This window comes from Acomys russatus, chromosome 14, assembly GCF_903995435.1.
Source record: "Acomys russatus chromosome 14, mAcoRus1.1, whole genome shotgun sequence".
NCBI classification, from domain to species: domain Eukaryota; kingdom Metazoa; phylum Chordata; class Mammalia; order Rodentia; family Muridae; genus Acomys; species Acomys russatus.
The window spans coordinates 8,063,261-8,077,028 of NC_067150.1; positions in this window are offsets into that span (position 1 = coordinate 8,063,261).

Consider the following 13,768-nt stretch of genomic DNA (forward strand, 5'->3'; position numbering starts at 1 on the left):
TTTTGGTAATTCCTCATTTTTAATAGCTGAATAGTATTCCATCGTGTAAATATACCACAGTTTCTCAGTCCATTCTTCTACTGAGGGACACTTAGGCTGTTTCCATGTTTTGGCTATTATGTATAGAGCAGCTATGAACATGGCTGAGCATATGTCCCTGTTATGTGGCAGGGCATTTTCTGGGTGTATTCCAAGGAGTGGGATGGCTGGGTCTTGAGGAAGCCCTATTCCCATTTTTCTGAGAAAGCGCCAGATAGCTTTCCAAAGTGGTTGTACTAGTTTGCATTCCCACCAGCAATGAAGGAGTGTTCCTCTCTCTCCACATCCTCGCCAACATGTGGTGTCATTTGAGTTTTTGATCTTAGCCATTCTCCTGGGTGTAAGATGGAATCTCAGTGTCGTTTTGATTTGCATTTCTCTGATGACTAAAGAGGATGAGCATTTCTTTAAGTGTTTCTCAGCCATTTGATATTCCTCTGTTGAGAATTCTCTGTTAAGTTCCAAGCCCCATTTCACAACTGGGTTGTTTGGTTTTGTGGTGTTTAATTCCTTGAGTTCTTTATATATTTTGGATATTAAATCTTTGTCAGATGAAGGGTTGGTGACGATCTTTTCCCATTCTGTAGGCTGTTGTTTTGTTCTTTTTACAGTGTCTCCTGCCTTATAGAAATTTCTCAGCCTCATGAGGTCCTATTTATTAATTGTTGACATTATGGCCTGGGCTGTTGGTGTACTGTTCAGGAAGTTGTTTCCTGTGCCTATGTGTCCCAGGCCTTTCCCCACTTTTTCCTCTAACTGAATTAATGTCTCTGGTTTTAAGTTGAGGTCTTTAATCCACTTGGACTTGAGTTTTGTGCATGGTGACAAATAAGGTTCTACTTGCATTTTTCTACATGTAGACATAGAGTTAGACCAGTACCATTTGTTGAAGATGCTTTCCTTTTTCCATTGAATAGATTTGGCTTCTTTGTCAAAAATCAAGTGAGAAAATGTGTGTGGATTCATCTCTGGGTCTTCGATTCGATTCCATTGATCCACCAGTCTATGGCTTTGCCAGTACCATGCTGTTTTAATTACTGTTGCTCTATAGTACAGCTTGAGATCAGGTATGGAGATTCCTCCAGAGGATCTTTTGTTGTATAGGATTGTTTTTGCTATTCTGGGTTTTTTATTTCTCCATATGAATTTGAGAATTGATCTTTCAATATCTTCAAAGTATTTTGTAGGTATTTTGATAGGGATTGCGTTGAATCTGTAAATTGCTTTTGGTAAGATGGCCATTTTTACTATGTTGATTCTCCCGATCCACGAACAAGGTAAATCCCTCCATCTTCTCACGTCATTTTCAATCTCCTTCTTCAGAGGTTGGAAATTTTTTTCGAGTAAGTCCTTCACTTGCTTGGTTAGAGTTACTCCTAGATATTTTATATTGTTTGTGGCTATCGTGAAGGGAATAGTTTTCCTAATTTTTTCCTCTGCCTGTTTGTCATTTGTATACAGGAAAGCTACTGACTGTTTCGAGTTTATTTTGTATCCTGTCAATTTGCTGAAGGTGTTTATCAGCTGTAGGAGTTCTCTGGTGGAATTTTGCGGGTCACTTATATACACTATCATATCATCTGCAAATAAGGATAATTTGACTTCTTCCTTTCCCATTTGTATCCCCTTGATCTCCTTTTGCTGTCTTATTGCTCTGGCTAGAACTTCAAGAACTATATTGAAGAGATAAGGGGACAGGGGGCAGCCTTGTCTGGTTCCCGATTTTAGAGAAATTTCCTTGAGTATCTCTCCATTTAATTTAATGTTGGCTGTTGGTTTGCTGTATACAGCCTTTATTATGTTTAGATAAGTGCCTTGTATTCCCGATCTCTCCAAAACTTTGAACATAAATGGGTGTTGGATTTTGTCAAATGCTTTTTCTGCATCTAAAGAGATGATCATGTGGTTTTTCTCTTTCAGTTTGTTTATATGGTGTATTACATTGATGGATTTCTGTATGTTAAACCATCCCTGCATGCCTGGAATGAAGCCTACCTGGTCAGGGTGAATGATGTCTTTGATATGCTGTTGTATTCGCTTTGCGAGAATTTTGTTGAGTATTTTTGCATCAATGTTCACAAGAGAAATTGGTCTGAAATTCTCTTTTTTTGTTGGATCTTTGTGAGGTTTAGGTATCAATGTGACTGTGGCCTCATAGAAGGAATTTGGTAATATTCCGTCCATTTCTATCTTTTGGAATAGCTTGAATAGTATCGGTATTAGCTCCTCTTTGAAGGTCTGGTAGAATTCTGCACTGAAACCATCTGGCCCTGGCCTTTTTTTGGTTGGGAGACTATCAATGGTTGCTTCTATTTCTATAGGTGAAATAGGGCTATTTAATTTGTTTATCTGGACTTGGTTCAATTTCGGCCAATGGAATCGGTCGAGAAATTTGTCCATTTCCGTTAAATTTTCGAATTTTGTGGCATAAATGCCTTTAAAGTAGGTTCTTAGGATTCTTTGTATTTCTTCAGTGTCTGTTGTTATGTCTCCCTTTTCATTTCTGATTTTGTTAACTTGGATAGTGTTTCTGTGTATTTTAGTTAGATTGGCTAACGGTTTGTCTATCTTGTTCATTTTCTCAAAGAACCAGCTCTTGGTTTTGTTGATTCTTTGGATTGTTCTCTTTGTTTCTAATTTATTGATTTCAGCCCTGAGTTTGATTATTTCTAGGCGTCTACTCCTCTTGGGTGTTTTTGCTTCTTTTTTTTTTCTAGAGCTTCCAGATGTGTTGTTAGGTTGTTTATGTGGGATGAATCCTTTTTCTTTTTGAAGGTGCTTAGTGCTATGAATTTTCTCTTAGCGCTGCTTTCAATGTGTCCCACAAATTTGGGTATGTTGTTCCATCATTTTCATTGAATTTCAGGAAGTCTTTTAATTCTTCCCTTATTTCTTCCATGACCCATGTGTCATTAAGTAGAAAGTTGTTTAGTTTCCACGTGTTAGTATGCTTTTTGTTATTTCTGTTGTTGTTGAAGTCCAGCCTTAGACCATGGTGATCTGATATGATACAAGGTATTATTTCAATCTTCTTATATCTGTTGAGGTTTGCTTCATGACCAACTATGTGATCAATTTTAGAGAACGTTCCATGGGGTGCTGAGAAAAAGGTATAATCCTTTGCATTTGGGTGGAAAGTTCTGTAGATATCTGTTAAATCCATTTGATTCATGACATTGGTTAGGAGGTTATTTCCCGGCTTATTTTTTGATTCAAAGACCTATCCTTGAGTGAAAGAGGGGTGCTGAATTCTCCCACTATTAATGTGTGGGTATCAATGAGTGGGGCAAGCTTTGTTAATAACTCTTTTACAAATGTGGGAGCCCTTGTATTTGGAGCATAGATGTTCAAAATTGTGATGTCTTCTTGGTTGACTTTACCTTTGACGAGTACGAAGTGACCATCCTCATCTTGTTTGATCAATTTTGGTTGAAAGTCTACTTTATTAGATATTAGAATGGCTCCCCCAGCTTGCTGCTTGTGACCATTTGCTTGGAATATTTTTCCCCACCCTTTCACTCTGAGGCAATGTCTGTCCTTGTGGCTGAGGTGTGTTTCTTGAATGCAGAAGAATGTTGGGTCATATTTATGCATGCATTACGTTAGTCTGTGTCTTTTTATTGGAGAGTTGAGACCATTGACATTTGAGAGATATTAATGACCAGTGATTGGTAATTCCCTTCATTTTTGGTATTTGTAACAGTTGAGATTTTGTGAGGTTGTGATTTTGCAATGGTATATTTACCTATTTCCTATGTAGTTTTGGTTGTAGTTTGACCAGTTGGGGTGGAGTTTTCCTTCTAATAGCTTCTGTAAAGCCGGATTTGTGGCTAGGTACTGTTTGAATTTGTTTTTGTCATGAAATAACTTGTCTTCTCCGTCAATGGTTATTGATAATTTTGCTGGATATAGTAGTCTTGCCTGGTATCTGTATTCTCTTAGGGTTTGCAGCACCTCTGTCCAGGCCCTTCTGGCTTTCATGGTCTCTGCTGAGAAGTCAGGAGTAATTCTGATAGGTTTGCCTTCGTATGTTACTCGGCCTTTTTCTTTTGCCGCTTTCAATATTTTTTCCTTGTTCTGTATATTTTGTGTTGTTATTATTATGTGGCGGGAAGATTTTCTTTTCAGGTCTGCTTCTCTCTATATCAAAAAGCAGGGATAACTCTTGGCCATATGTTTCTTTTTCTATCCCATGGCAACTTTGCTTCCTTCTCTCTCCTTTACCTGTCCCCTCTTTCCATGACCCTCTTGTCCCCTAAATCCCAGGAACCTTAGCTCTGCCTCTCACTTCTGCCCTGCCCAGGCTTTAGCATTTGTTATTAACCATTTAACTTTAAATTAGGTAGAACAAGACCTACACAACAAGAACAGGTGTATTGTGCTCATCTGGGCAGCAATAAGATTTGGGGAATCAAAATAATTAACAATCAAACACAAAGCACCAAACCATGCTGCTATGATTTCCTCCTTTTTGAATAATTAAAAAGCCTATTTAAAAAACAAGGTATAGTAAGAATAAATATGAAACAATTGTAAAACCCATTATGTAAGACTTATATACATAATATCTAGTCTAAAGGTATTTGACAACATTAGAGAAAATATTATATATTCTATCTTTGTGAGTCTAAAGTTTTGTACTTAAGTTATTTTCTATCATATCTTGTATCTATCTGCCTAAAATCATCTAGGTAGACCTTAAAATATCTTCTATTCTCCTAAGCAACTAAGCTTAATTGTAAAACAATAACTATCTATTCCTGAACACCCTCAGACACTGAGGGGGAATAAAATTTATTTCCTCACTAAACAGAAAGTCCAGGCTAGCAGCTTCCCAAATAAAAAATGACAAAGACAGCTCCTCAATTCTCTCTACAATGCTGGAGCATCATCTTCAGCCTTTCGGCAAAATGTAACTGACAGGCACATGGAGGCTTAGATTTCCTACACCTGCTTTATTTAGGGTTCTTAAACACTTCAACCTCACTTCTAACCCACCAACCAGAGGAAGAAAAGAAACAATGTTCATAGGAGAAAGGAATTGTGGACATGTTTAGACATAGTTTTTTGTTTTTGTTTTTGTTTTTGTTTTTGTTTTTTTTTTGGCCCAATTTCACTCTGTATTTTCGGGATACCAGCAGTCCTGTCCTATAGCCAAAATCAAACAGCAATTTGTAGAGGTGGCAAATCCAGCAGAAATAGCAAGGCCCTGTCCAGTCGGCGTGAGTCAGCAGAAGTACCATGAGAAGTTCTCCAGAAAGTTTCTCTCTGTGAAATGAAGAACAGCTAGGTGTTGCATAGCACAGCGTGCAGCAATGGAAAAGGTGTCATTCCACCCCCGCCCACGAGATTCTATTTGTACTTCTTCCAACATCACGTGCTGTCTCATGTGTCTGTTCCCAGCAAAACATCACATGCCCTCTCACAAGACATCTTCCAGCGAAATACCATGTGACACAAATGAGTATTCAAAGAAACCAGAAACTTCTACTTCATATCACCCTTTCTGTTAAAAAGACAACACAATTTGACTTTTTTTCTAACATTAACAGTCTAAACATAATATAAATGATTATCAGAGGTATAAAAATAGAAATCTACATCACATTTTAAATAACCTGACAATAGTCAAACAAAACAACCTTACATTTCTATCAATAAGCAATAGTAAAATAAAACAACCTTAAGTATAGTCAACCAAAATAGCTACAAATTTCTATCAAGATATAATAATTACCCAAACAACCTTAAATTTCTAACAATATATAATAGTTTAAAAATAACATTAAATTTCTATCAATATACATTAATCAATTTTATCAATTTTTTAAAAATAGTTATTATTATTATTATTATTATTATTATTATTATTATTATTATTCCCCTCTCCCCTCTTTTTAATGATCATTAGAAAAGAAAACAAGATAAGAGAAAAAGAAAATCAGAGTAGAGGGATTCTTTATTTTAACTTTATTTTGTTTTCACACTGTTGAATTTATTATTCATATTTAATATTAATTTGTTCTTTTATTAAAGCAAAAGTTGCTCTTTATGCAGTTATATGCCCAAATAACCACACAGGGAGAGTAGAATCCATTTAATTAACCTACAGCACAATGCTGTCCAATAATTAATCCATCCTAAACTCCAAGCTAGTATAGTTTCCTCCATTTCAGATTTACTACATTATTCTTGCTTTTTAATCATATCCTAGGTCTGGCTCGTTCCTTCTGATGTTTCCTGATATTCTTCATCCTCTCATTCCTGCTCTTTCTCCTCTTCTCCTTGGGTCATGATGTCCCACCCTATTCTCTGTTATTGCTCAGCATTGGCTAATTTGTTTTTATTTGGAATACAAAGAACAAGTGGTGATGTATTTACACAAACTTGAGACAGAAAATACTTAGAATAAACATCATAATTCAGTATCTGGATTGAAACCAGATAGTATGGTAGAGAAATTAGCATATGAATAAACAAGTATAAACTGTACATACTCCACAAGAGCATTTTGCCAACATGTCCTCCTTTAAATCCAATAAAAAGCTATTTTTATTTCAATAATAAACTAATATATAATACTAATTATGAAATAGTTATAAAAACTATTGGATAATATTTACACTCATAATGTCCTGCCCATGTGCATGTGGTGTCATTTGAATTTTTGATCTTAGCCATTCTAATGGGTGTAAGATGGAATCTCACGGTCATTTTGATTTACATTTCTCTGATGATTAAAGAAGTTGAACATTTCTTTAGGTGTTTCTCAGCCATTTGATATTCCTCTGTTGAGAATTCTCTGTTTAGTTCTGAGCCCAATTTCTTAATTGTGTTATTTGGTTTGGTGGTGTTTAATTTCTTGAGTTCTTTATATATTTTGGATATTAGACCTTTGTCAGATGTAGGGTTGGTGAAGATCTTTTCCCAGTCTGTAGGCTGTCGCTTTGTTCTGTTGACAGTGTCTCCTGCCTTACAGAAACGTCCCAGCCTCATTCAACAAATGGTGCTGGTCTGTCACTGTTCTTAAGTACCCTTCCCTTCCTATCCTGTTCTCCTTATAATTGGACATGTCATATTTCTGACTCAATATGTCAAATCTTTCTCCGTTTTGTCACTTTATATGTCCCTCAATTAAACGTCACCCTCAAATATAGCTGCTTCCTTCTATAAAGTAATCTTACCTTTATTTTGGTGGATTAAAGGTATATACTAATGTGTTTCTGCATTCCATCCAGATCGCATACACCTAGAAGGTATTTGGGTGTGATTCCTTGACAGAGCAGCCATGTTGCTGGATTAAAAATCTCTCCACATTAAACAAACAAATAAACAAACCCCAAAACTTGGGCAGTGAGATTGTTTGAACTCAGTGTCCAGTCAGTTTAAGTGGCTCTATGACATTATGCCAAGCTGTATAAGAGGCCCAACAGCAATGATCTCTGGCATCTACACATGTGTGCATCTACAACACACAACCATCAACACACACATACACCATGCACATGAAACACTTGGAATATATAAGATAAGTCATTGTATGTTAGCTCTAGCGTGTGTCAGACACGGAACATGCTAGCAGGCAGCTATGTCCTAAATCCTTGTTGCAGAGCTGTGAATTATGATTGTTTATATTTTCAACCTAAAAATAGTTCTAATAATTTAAGCTTGATTGCAAACTCGTGTTTTTGTACCTCTTACCCATTTAGCTTTGACCATAATTTTCACATCTACATAAGCCTTATAAATTTAGGGAAACGATTTTGGAAATTGATGAGACCAGACTGGAAACAGATTATTGAGAAAAAAATTACTTTGATTTTCTAATAATTGAAAAATATTATTGCACATTAAGGCAACATCAGACAGTCCTCATCTCTTTGAATCTTTCGATGATATAATTTATTTCTTATTTGAGATGCCACATTTGATAATCAAAAGAAGAGTTTACAGCTTATGGAAAAGTCACAAATGAATGAAACATACAATGCTTCTACTTGGAAATAGACTCATTGGGAGTAATTGTGAAAAGAAAGATAGTTTACTTAATCACATATATTCAAATACATCTGAACTTTAAAGCATAAGGTTTATACATCTGTATAACCCTTCATATCAGCTAGTTCTAAATAAATTAATTCAGAGATATTAGGAAATAGTACCTATAATTTTATTCTATGTGGCACTATGAATGTTCATGCTCAATAAATATTTGTTGACAATATTTCTGCAATGACATAGTATTTTCTGTATTCAGTGGGACAATTAGCCTGCTGTTCTCCATTTACAAATAAATGTTCTCAACTGGGCAAGGAGGTTGACAGGCTTACTGTTTAGAAATGATTTCTGACTCCTTAAAGCCAAAAAGCCAGCCAATAATTTCTACAACAAAAACTAATTGATACATAATAACTTTCTTGTTTATGTTTATATGTTGTTATAAATAATAAAACTGTTTTTCAAAAAGAAACAAGGAAACTGTCTTTCTGACCTCTGTAAGTATTAATTTTTTCTTCCAAATTGATTTGCATGAGCATATTTAAGAGTTAACTTTATGCAAACCCAGTTTGAGGGCAGTAGTCACTTATATTATTGAGGCAGTGTGTCTTTCTCCTTTGTAATGGTAATTGCTCAATTTTGCTGTAATGTCAAAAGTGCTTTCTGAGTAAACAGCACTGAAAGCATCAGTGATAACCAAAACATTTTACGATTTGTTTTGTCATCCCTTGTAGAAATATTTCAACACTTTCATTCTTGTAAGTGAAAACTGACAAGTTGTAGGCTTCGGAGTTTTGCATACAGAGTGCATCTTTATTAGGGAGTATGCACCATAATTCAACCTTTGTATTTCCTCCCCTGAATTCATCTCCTGAATTGAAATGTTCACTGAATATTTAATTGTGCTGAGTCTTATGAGAAGTATTATGTAAACATGAAGGCCACTTTCTCCTTTCTCTAAGGATTCATATAAGGAGTGAAGTAATTAAATTTAAAAATGTGATAATAGCCATGTAAAACACAAACAAAATGAATGATTTATATTGATGATGACTGAAATGTCTAAGTTTCAAAATCTTTTTCACAAACTCTGGGGGATCTACATCTCAGGAGTTAAAAAAATAATAATAAAACAACAAAAAAATGAGAAAGCAAAACAAAACCAAACCAACCAAACAAACAAACAAAAAAACCAACCCAGGATTCCTTGAACTGTAGTTATGTAGCCATGCATTTAACACAGGCAAACAATTTTAAATTCCACAGTGTCTATACATTTGTCCTTTCAATTTTTCTTTTTTTGTTTTTAACTCTTAAAGTGAAGCTGTATAGATACAATGTGGTAAGATAAAATACCGACTACTTTAGAATTCTAAGTTTCAGGCATGAACAAATTTGATCCAGATATGATTTTCAATATTTGTTGTTTCTGGTGGCCTGTATTGAACCAAGGGCTTTGGACATTCTCTGCTAATGCTTTGCCATGTTCTGCCACTGACTTTCACCCTTACAACTTTTTTTACTTTCTATTTTGAGACGCACCTCACTAGTTTACTGAATTTCCTAGCTTGGCCTTGAACTCCTTCTGTAGACTACACAGAGGGAGTTACAAATCCTCTGACAGTGATAGTAAAGTGTTTATAATCACAGGTCTGTGCCACCGTAAGAACAACTAAGCTGATGATACCATCAAATTCATGTTTCCTGGAAATAGTGTGTCCCTAAGACAAAGCAGGGATGATACTTGCAATATTTAAGGAGAATAAGTAGAACTTTATCAGTGTCTCAGAGTGATAAATGAACAAAATGTCAGACTATTTTGTAAGATTTACATTCTTATTCAAGGTAAGTCTTTAATCTGTGTCTTGATTAGGATAATGACAGAATAACTGAAATGTGATAGGAACACCAATGTGGGGATCTTAAAATAAAGGTCCCTAAGAGACTTGAGAGGAAGCCAGGAATGGTGGAATACACTTTTAATCCCAGCAGCACTCAGCAAAGGCAAGACAGGTAGATTAAGGCTGCTTGGTTTACAAAGAAAGTTCAGGACAGCTAAGGCTACACAAAGAAACCCTGTATCAAAAAAGAAACAAGAAAGAAAGAAAAGTACAGAAAAAAGAAAAAGAGTCTTGAGAGGTGAACTCATTAATACTGACTAAAAACTCAACAAGACCTAGAATCAGCCATGAGAAAAGCCTCTGGTCTTTAAGAAGTTTTCTACTCTGGCTTAATTGACAAGGGAGACCTATGCTGAATCTGGCTGCTACCATTCCATGGGCTGAATATAAAAAAAAAAAAACAAAAAACAAAAAACATGCTGAGCGCTGGCATGTGTCCCTATCCTTCCTCAATAGGGATAAAAGGTGAACAGTTGTATCATACTTGCACTAACAAGCCTTCTCTGCCATAATGCCATAAAGAACTATAGGAATACTGTCAGCCAGACTAAGCTTTTTCTGCATTAATATGTTTTGCCAGATATTTTGTCATGGAAAGAAAAGTAGTTAATATAGATTTGCAGTGCTGGTACAATGCTCTCTATTCAAAAGTTGAATGGCTTGATTTTCATTAGAAAATTATTTTTCTAGAAGGTTCTGAAATAAGTAATGTATATATGGCTTTCAGGCTTCTCATCAACAGTTTTAAAGTTAGTTGTTCATGGCTATGAAATAATAGTTATTTTATACAATAATTATATGTAAATGTTATATTAAAGTATCTTATAAATATATTATCTTAAATATAATAAGAATTATTGATAAATAGATGGCTTTCTGACTTGAAGACTCCATCATTATCAGATGAGGTCGAATAATTAATATCTAAGAATATAATCATTGCTACATAGATGTCAAGATCACATATCAAACTAGGACTGGTAGTGTCAGTCTCTTAGTTCACTGTTCTTCTGGATAGATGATCTTGATACCTCTGGCTTTGTAAAGAGTCTTTTAACTTCTAATGAGAGTCAGTTGTGATTGCTGCTTTCCAGGTGCTGCCAGAGAAATGGGAGATGGACTCCCCATACTATCCATATAGCCTACAAGACTCCTGGAAGCATTGCTTCTCAAGAGTTAAGATGCTGACGCAGCCAGGCAAGCATGGAGGCTGACTGCAGATCTTCATCTCTCCTTCCTTCCCTCCCCCTTGCATCTCCAGCTCCATAGAAGATCATCTTCTGCAACCTCCCCTCACTCCTTACTGGTTAGCAGCAGCTCTTCTCTTCTAACCATCATTCATCCAACTCATCTCATTGTTCCAGGACCCAACTTTAGCAAACAATGCCTGTGAACTGATTTGCCAAGCCTGCCAGGGGAGCATGTAGGCTAACTGCAAATCTTCACCTCCCTCTCTTCTCTTCCAAATCTAACCTACCGGTCCCGTCCCTAGCTCTGTAGCAGACCACCTGCTAGGGTTCCCTGTCTTCTATCCCCATTTCCAGCAGATCACTCAGACCTCCTCCTCCAACCTTCCTCCCAACGTATCCCTTTGTCCCAAGCCCAGACTCCAGCAGGAATTCTCTAACATATTTCCTCTCTTCTCCCCCAAATCCAACTCCATAGCCTCATTCCCAGGTCTCTAGCAGACTACCTGTTATGTACTCTTTTAGTTTTCTATCTCCATTCACAGGAAACTAAGTAGATCCTAGTGGAAAGCCCTGCTGTTTTTTTTTCCCGTGTACACCCTTAACCCCAATTATCATTCCTAATTGTCAGCTCCCAATCATCTTACATGAAACTCCCAGTGATCATATCTATAAGTATCCCAGAATAATTCCCAACTAAGTAACACATAACTACCAAACCCTCCTAAGAACCAGAAAAGGCAACAGGAAATATCTCAACATCAATGCACTCATTTAACCAACAAAAAAGACACAGACTAGGCCAGAGGCCATGTTGCTATGTGTGACTTCTGGTGGTGCAGCCACCCCAGGGTCAGGTTGATGTCTAGGGCCCATGGTTTCACTGAAGGCTATGTAATTTTCCATGGTCTGTGCTGTAGCCAGAAGCCATGGTGACATCTGTATGCCATGCTGCCACCAAAGGTCATGAATGTGTCCATGATTTGGTGTCAGCTGATCTGTGGTATCTGCCATTGGAAACCATGTTGAAGTCTGTAGTTTGTTCTGCCTATGGAGGACATGTGAATATTTGTCATCTGTGCTGCAGCTTGAAGCCATGTTGATGTCTAAGGGCCAGACTGCCACCAGAAACCATACTGGTATTGATAGCCCATTGCCCCAGAATCCATGTTGACGTCTATGATCCATGTCGTCACCAGAAACTATGTAGAAGTCCATGATCCATGTTCCTGTTGATGGCAATGTGCAACGAAGCTAACTTTGCAGTGCCATTGATGACTGCAGACTGGCAGTTGAGATAGAGCTCCATAAAAGGTTTCTCTGAAAAGTCCTACCACCATCCAGCCCTGTACCTGGCCCCAAAAAGTAACAGCCAAGACAGGAAGACATTGAAGAGGACTCTTAAAAATTGTGACAAGGATGCTGAAGTGTAGCACTCCACAGTTGATGAGGGCTTTTCTTTAAGGGGCTGGCCACTGGGAGTGTGTCCATGTCCCAGTGTTTATATAGGCAACAAAAATTGAAGTTGTATTTTTTGGTTTTGTTTTCTTCTCTTATTGGTGAGAGGGTTGCATGGGTAGGGGGTGGACCTAAAAAGACTGTGAAATGAATGTAATCAGATTATATTATGTGAAAATCTCAAATAATTAATAAAAATATTATGTTGGAAAGAAAGATTACATAGACTAACAGAATGAATGGCAAAGCAAGATCCATACCTCTGCTGCATCCAAGAAACAATACTTTAATGCCAAGGATAAATATCATCTCTGGGTAAAAGGATGGAAAAAAGACATCCCAAGATACACCCTGTATGGTAAATGAATAAATATAAGTTTAAAAAGAAACAAATAATAAACAGAAAAAAATATACAAGAGGCCTGACATGTCATTATGAGACAAGGAATCCCATCGATGCCATGATAGATGTCACCTACACTTAATAGTAGTCTGTTTCCAGTGAGAATCCCGTGGAGAAAACTGAAAGCTCATTTGCCGGTGGTTATCAGCAAGAGATTGCTTCTGGATAAGGATTGGAGTTTGTGTCAGTGAAGTGCTAGTTCTAGGTGAAGTTTTATAAAATAAGCCATCATGTTACATCTCAGAATTGATCTTAGAACCTCTGGAGGAGCAGCCAGTGCTCTCAGCCACAGAGCTATCTCTTGAGCATCAAGGAGAAGTTTTATAGAATTGTTTTCCTCAAGAGTAAGGAAATGAAAGAACTTATCTTTAAACTGAATATCAAGTACCATTGAGCAGAAGAATAATCCCTGTTATTATTGCAACTTTTGGAGAAGGCTGCATAATTAAATTTGAATTTTAATTTGTCTTCTCTACCACAGTGAAGCATTTATTAAACATACCAAAATGCATAGTTCTTCTGGCATGCTCTCACTAGCTACATATAAATTGTGATCAACAGAAAAGTGGAAGGAGTGGACTTTGGATTTTGACAATCCAGATAAATACCATAGGCTCTTCATTGTACTTCAGAATTTATGTCCCTTGACTGTCACAGCAAACTCAGAAAGGTACTCATGTGTAGTGTGTGTGTGTGTGTGTGTGTGTGCGTGTGTGTGTGTGTGTGTGTGTGTATGTGTGTGTGTGTGTGTGTGTGTTACAACATTTAATACAAGGGTGCTA